General features: G+C 29.8%; 1 pseudogene across 1 annotated transcript; it reads left to right on the top strand.

The window, feature by feature from the left end:
- Window positions 1–1,679: 1,679 nt before the first annotated feature.
- LOC115896227 lies at window positions 1,680–5,326 on the top strand (annotated as a pseudogene). The gene has a single exon (XR_004056142.1). The product of XR_004056142.1 is annotated as a protein PRRC2C pseudogene (transcript).
- The last annotated feature ends 2,530 nt before the right edge of the window (window positions 5,327–7,856 follow it).

Raw genomic sequence — 7,856 nt, 5'->3', positions numbered from 1 at the left:
GGTATAAAGATTACACATAATAGATACAATAGATATAGGTATAAAATATAGACATAATACATACAATAGACATAGGTATAAAATATAGACATAATAGATATAATAGACAGAGGTATGATATATAGACATAATAGATATAAGAAATATAGGTATAAAATAGAGACATAATAAATTTGATAGATATAGGTATAAAAAATAGACATAATAGATATAATACACATAGGTATAAAACATGGACGTAATAGATATAATAGATAGAGGGACAAAATATAGACATAATAGATATAATAGATAAAGGTATAAAATATTGATATAATTGATATAATTAGAAAATATAGATATAATAGATACAGGTATAAAATACAGACATAATAGTTATGATAGATACAGGTATAAAATGTAGACATAATAGATATAATAGATATAGGTATAAAATATAGACATAATAGATATAGTAGATATAGGTATACAACAGAGACATAATAGATATAATAGATATAGGTAGAAAATATAGACATAATGGATATCATAGACAGTTATAAATAAAAATATCATAGATAAAATAGATATAGGTATAAAATATAGACATAATAGATATAATAGATATATGTATAAAACATAGACATAATAGATATAATAGATATAGGTATAAAATGTAGACATAATAGATATGATATATAGAGGTACGAAATATAGACATACTAGATATGACAGATATAGGTATAAAATATAGACATAATAGATACAATAGATATAGGTATAATATATAGACATAACAGTTTTTATAGATATAGGTATAAAACATAAACATAATAGATATAGTAGATACAGGTAAAAAATATAGATATAATAGATATAAGTATAAAATATAGATATAATAGATATAAGAGATGTACGTATAATAAATAGATATAATAGATACAGTTATAAAATATAGACAATAGATAAAAAGATATAGGTATAAAATATAGATATAATATAGTAGATACAGGAATAAAATACAGACATAATTGAAATAGGTATAAAATATAGACAAAATAGATATAAAATATATAGGTATCAAATATAGACATAATAGATATAATAGATATATGTATAAGATATATACATAATAGATATAAAGATATAGGTATAAAATATAGACATAATAGATATAATAGATATAGGTATAAAATATAGACATAATAGCTATAATAGATATAGGTATTAAATATAGATACAATAGATATAATAGATATAGGTATAAAATATAGTCATAATAGATATAATAGACATAGGTATAATATGCAGACAGAATAAATATAATAGATATCGGCATAAAATATAGACATAATTGATATTTTAGGTATACGTATCAAATATAGATATAGTGGATATAATAGATATAGACATAAAATATAGACATAATAGATATGATAGATACAGGTATAAAATATAGACATAATAGATTTAAGTATAAAATATAGACACAATAAATATAATAGATATACGTATAAAATGTAGACATAATAGCTATAGGTATAAAATATAGACATAATAGATATAATAGATACAGGTATGAAATACAGACATAATAGATATAATAGATAGAGGTATAAAATATAGACATAATAGATATAATAGAGAGAGGTATAAAATATAGACATAATAGATATAGGTATAAAATATAGACATAATAGATCTCGGTATCATCTGCAGAATATGGTACTAATGCAAAGGAGTCTGTAACAGACTATACTACACCCTCTTCTTCTCTGCCTAACACTGTGGCTACTAATAACACAAAGATGGAGGATACTTTGGTTCATAATGTGCCCCTGCCTAACACCCTTCCCTTCCCTAAGAGAGAGACTATACAACAGAGCTCCAGCCTAACTTCAGTTCCTCCCACTACTTTCAGCCTCACCTTCAAGATGGAGTCTGCACGCAAGGATAGGGAGAATTCTCCAAATGTAAGGGAAAAGGGGTCTCCAGTAACTTCCACAGCACCTCCAATTGCAACTGGAGTCAGCAGTAGTGCCAGTGCACCAAGCACTGCTAATTATAATTCGTTCTCAAGTGCATCGATGCCCCAGATTCCTGTTGCTTCAGTCACTCCTACAACATCACTATCAGGAGCTGGTACAGTACACTACCTCTTCTTTGAGCACAAAATCTACAACCACATCAGACCCTCCAAATATTTGTAAAGTGAAACCTCAGCAGTTGCAGACAAGCAGCCTGCCTTCTGCAAGTCATTTTTCACAGTTAAGCTGTATGCCTTCCCTTATTGCCCAGCAACAACAGAGTCTGCAAGTTTATGTGTCTCAGTCTGCAGCAGCTCAAATCCCAGCCTTCTATATGGACACAAGTCATTTATTTAATACCCAGCATGCACGATTGGCTCCACCATCCTTGGCTCAACAACAGGGTTTCCAACCAGGTCTCTCTCAGCCAACTTCAGTTCAGCAGATTCCAATCCCTATTTATGCACCACTGCAAGGGCAGCATCAAGCCCAACTGAGTTTGGGGGCTGGACCTGCTGTTTCCCAGGCTCAGGAATTGTTCAGCTCTTCACTTCAACCATATAGATCTCAGCCAGCTTTTATGCAAAGCAGTTTATCCCAGCCATCTGTGGTCCTTTCTGGGACTGCTATTCACAACTTTCCAACTGTCCAACACCAAGAACTTGCCAAGGCACAATCTGGTCTTGCCTTTCAGCAAACATCAAATACCCAGCCTATTCCCATATTGTATGAACATCAACTGGGGCAGGCATCAGGACTAGGAGGTTCCCAGCTGATTGACACACATCTTCTCCAGGCTAGAGCAAATCTTACCCAGGCTTCAAATCTTTATTCTGGACAAGTACAACAGCCTGGTCAGACAAATTTTTATAACACTGCCCAGTCACCAAGTGCTCTCCAGCAGGTTACAGTACCTTTACCAGGATCCCAGCTTTCCTTGCCTAATTTTGGATCTACAGGGCAACCTCTAATTGCTTTGCCTCAGACTCTTCAGTCCCCGTTACAGCATACCACTCCCCAAGCACAGGCTCAGAGTCTGAGTCGTCCTGCACAAGTAAGCCAGCCTTTCAGAGGATTAATTCCTGCTGGAACACAGCATAGCATGATTGCAACCACAGGAAAAATGTCTGAAATGGAACTAAAAGCCTTTGGAAGTGGCATTGATATAAAACCACGCATACCTCCAATCGCTGGTAGAAGCACCACACCAACATCTAGTCCCTTCCGGGCTACTTCTACAAGTCCGAACAGCCAGTCCAGCAAAATGAACAGTATTGTCTACCAGAAGCAGTTCCAGTCAGCCCCTGCCACTGTGAGAATGACACAACCGTTTCCTACACAGTTTGCACCCCAGAAGAGAGCTGTGGGAAGAGGACTCAGCCACAAGACATTTGGTCCTAGGTGTTGGCAAAGCAGAGAGCAGAGGTTCTTCAGTCCACGCAACGGTTCTTCTCTGAACAGCAACAGAGCAAACAGATAGGAGGCAAAGCCCAGAAAGTGGACAGTGATTCAAGTAAACCTCCTGAAACACTGACCGACCCTCCTGGTGTCTGTCAGGAAAAAGTAGAAGAAAAGCCACCCCCTGCACCCTCCATAGCCACCAAACCTGTTAGAACTGGACCAATCAAACCTCAGGCAATCAAAACCGAAGAAACAAAATCTTAAAGGCTATGGTTTATTGCAGGGGATTGGGGGTGGGGGGAGGGAAAACATGGAGAATTAAGTCAGATAATGCCAGCAGCCAAAGGGGCAAAATGGTCCGTGACATTATCCTGTTCAGAGCTTGGAGATATACAAGGGACATAGGAGCAATTTACACTGACACATAGCTGCTGTACCAGTAAAAATGAGGCTTTGCAAGCTTGTACCTACTATATAACATGCACTCGGTTGATGGCCACGCATCTTCAGTCAGAATTTATATATAAATATATGCACCCATTTTTTTGAGTGCATATAATTTAGACCTAAAAATCCTTATGATTAGATGAAACACCAAAAATATAAGGAAAATAACACGGCAGAGGAATAGCTCAGCCTGAACAGTGTGATGGTCCCAGCTAATACATCAGATGCGGTTTTTTTGCTCCCTTATGTTCCTTGGATATGGTTATGGCATTTGTAGGCTTGGAGGTGAAGAACTGAAGATAACTGGTGCTGGATAGAGGAGCCTTATTTTTTATTATGGCAGCTTGCTATTTTTATAACATGGTGATTGAGTTGAACACAATCAAAGTACAGTAGTAACTGATCTCCCCTTCTTCCTGGATGAATGAGCAGATGAGTAAATATTGATGTCAGCATCCTTGAACCATATCATAGTGAGCAGTGTTTGGCTACTGCTTCTGTTTGAAATGATGCTGTGTTTGGTTGTGGTCCGAAGCTTTGAAGCGCTACTTAGCATCTCCTTTCTTCCATGGAGCTCTAACCATTCAAACATGACAGATTTGGTAAAATGCTAGTTAGGTTGAGTCTTCCTTGCCCCACTCAGTCATCTTTGTATGAATCCCATGGTTCTGGGGTTTTTTTCTTTTTTTCCTTTTTCTTTTTTCTTTTTTCTTTTTTTTTTCTTTTTTCTTTTTTTTTTTTTTTGTTAAACCAGTTTTTAGCTGGTGTTTAGCTGGTGTTTATGAAGAACAGTGAGTACCTAGAACTGTGCCACTAATTAAAGGAAATCCTAAGAAGGTGCATTTCTTTACAGAGCTGTGTCATGCCATCCTTTGGGCCCTCTGCTGGAAAAGTAGAATCAAGTCTCAAATAATGCCTTTTTAATTGTATCCTCTAGTATCATAGATATAGGACAGTACTGTATCATACCTCTGTGAATGTAAAATATCTTGTACCTGCTTTATGATACGTAGTAGTGACCGTGCTTTATCAGAGCTGTTTTTAATGATGTTATTCTAGAATGTTTTATTTCCAGATGATGATTCAGAAGCTAATTTTATAAAATGGTGCCAGGTACCACAACAGTAACAGAACTTTGCAATTTTCTGGGGTTTTGTTTTTTACCTTCCCCCCCCTTTTTTTTAAATGGAGTGCGCTGGATGTCTCTATAATTTTATTCAGATGACTGCAGAACCTGGAAAAGCTGTTGCTGCTATTGATGCATAACATACTGCTATTGGTCTCTTTATATAAATATATATATATACATATATATATATAATTTGAATTTTTGGAAACTTTAGCTGTGCTGTCAACTTTGGAAAAAGTATCCCAGTTTACTGTGTTGAGTTGGCATTGCACAGAAATTAACAGCCATATTGGTCTAGAAATGTTAAACTTAATTTTTTCCATTTGTACAGGGGTAACGCACTGTATTAAATATGTAAGGTCTTACCTACATAGGTTTGATTACAGAAACTAATAAAGTATTCTCTAAATAAAAATAAAATAAAATAAAATAAAATAAAATACAGACATAACAGATATAGGTAAAATATACAGACATAATAGATATAATAGATATAGATATAAAATATATACATAATAGATATAGGTATAAAATATAGAGAGAATAGATACAACAGATATAGTTATACAATATAGAGATACTAGTTATAATAGACATAGGTATAAAATATAGACATAATAGATATAATAGATATAGGTATAAAATATAGACATAATAGATATAGGTATAAAATATAGACATAATGGATATAATAGATACATGTATAAAATATAGACATAATAGATATAGGTATAAAATATAGACGAAATAGGTATAATACATATAGGTATAAAATATAGACATAATAGATATAATAGATATATGTATAAAATATAGACATAATAGATATAGGTATAAAATATAGACATAATAGATATAATATATATAGTTATAAAATATAGACACAATAGTTATAATAGATATAGGTATAAAATATAGTTATAATAGATATGGGTATAAAATATAGATATAATAGATATAGGTATAAAATATGGACATAATCGATATAACAGATATAGGTATAAAATATAGACATAATAGATATAATAGATACAGGTATAAAATATAGATATAATAGATATAGGTATAAAATATAGATATAATAGATATAGGTATAAAATACACATATAATAGATATAGTTATATAAAATAAACTATAACAGATATAATAGACATAGGTATAAAACACAGACATAATAGATACAGATATAAAATATAGTTATAATGGATATAATGGATATATGTATAAAATATAGATATAATGGATATAATAGATATAGGTATAAAATATAGACATAATAGATATAATAGACATAGGTATAAAATAGAGACATTATAGATATAATAGATATATGTAAAAAATATAAACATAATAGAAATAGGTATAAAATATAGACATAATAGATACAATAGATATAGGTATAAAATATAGACATAAAGGATATAATAGATATAGGTATGAAATATAGACATAATAGATATAATAGATAGAGGTATAAAATATAGACATAATAGATATAATAGATATAGGTGTAAAATGTAGACATAATAGATATAATAGATATAGGTATAAAATATAGACATAATAGATATAAAAGATATAGGTATAAAAGGAGACATAATAGGTATAGGTATAAAATAGAGACATAATAGATATAATAGATATAGGTATAAAACATAGACATAATGGATATAATAGATAGAGGTATAAAATATAGACATAATACATATAGATATAGGTATAAAATACAGACATTATAGATATAATAGAAATAGGTATAAAATATAGACATAATAGATATAGGTATAAAATACAGACATAATAGATATAGGTATAAAATACAGACATAATAGTTATACCGATAAAATATAGGTATAACAGTTATAACAGATATAGGTATAAAACATAGACATAATAGATATAATAGATATAGGTATAAAATATAGCCATAGTTGATATAATAGATATAGGTATAAAATATAGACATAATAGATATAGGTATAAAATATAGACATAATAGATATAATAGATATAGGTATGAAATACAGACATAATAGTTATTATAGATATAGGTATAAAATATAGACAAAATAGATGTAATATACATAGGTATAAAATATAGACATAATAGATATAATAGATATCGTTATAAAATATAGACATAAAAGATATAATAGATAGGGTTATAAAATATAGACATGAGATATAGGAATAAAATATCGATACAATAGATATAATAGATATACGTATAAAATATAGATATAATAGATATAGGTATAAAATATAGATATAATAGATATAATAGATATAGGTATGAAATATAGATATAATAGATATAATAATAAAATATAAATATAATAGATATTATAGATAAAGGTATAAACTATAGATATAATAGATATCGGTATAAAATATATTTATAATAGATATAGGTATAAAATATAGACATAATAGATATAATAGACATAGGTATAAAATATAGACATAATGGATATAATAGATATAGGTATAAAATATAGACATAATAGATATAATAGATATAGGTAAAAAATATATACATAATAGATATAGGTTTAAAACATTGACATAATATATATAACAGATATAGGTATGAAATATAGACATAATAGATATAATAAATATAGGTATAAAATATAGACATAATAGATATAGGTATAAAATATAGACATAATAGATATAATAGATATCGTTATAAAATATAGAATAAAAGATATAATAGATAGGGTTATAAAATATAGACATGAGATATAGGTATAAAATATCGATACAATAGATATAATAGATATACGTATAAAATATAGATATAATAGATATAGGTATAAAATATAGATATAATAGATATAATAGATATAGGTATAAAATATAGATATAA

This window comes from Rhinopithecus roxellana, unplaced genomic scaffold (genome assembly GCF_007565055.1).
Source record: "Rhinopithecus roxellana isolate Shanxi Qingling unplaced genomic scaffold, ASM756505v1 contig934, whole genome shotgun sequence".
Taxonomy (NCBI): Eukaryota; Metazoa; Chordata; class Mammalia; order Primates; family Cercopithecidae; genus Rhinopithecus; species Rhinopithecus roxellana.
This window is presented reverse-complemented; position numbering and strand designations above follow the sequence as displayed.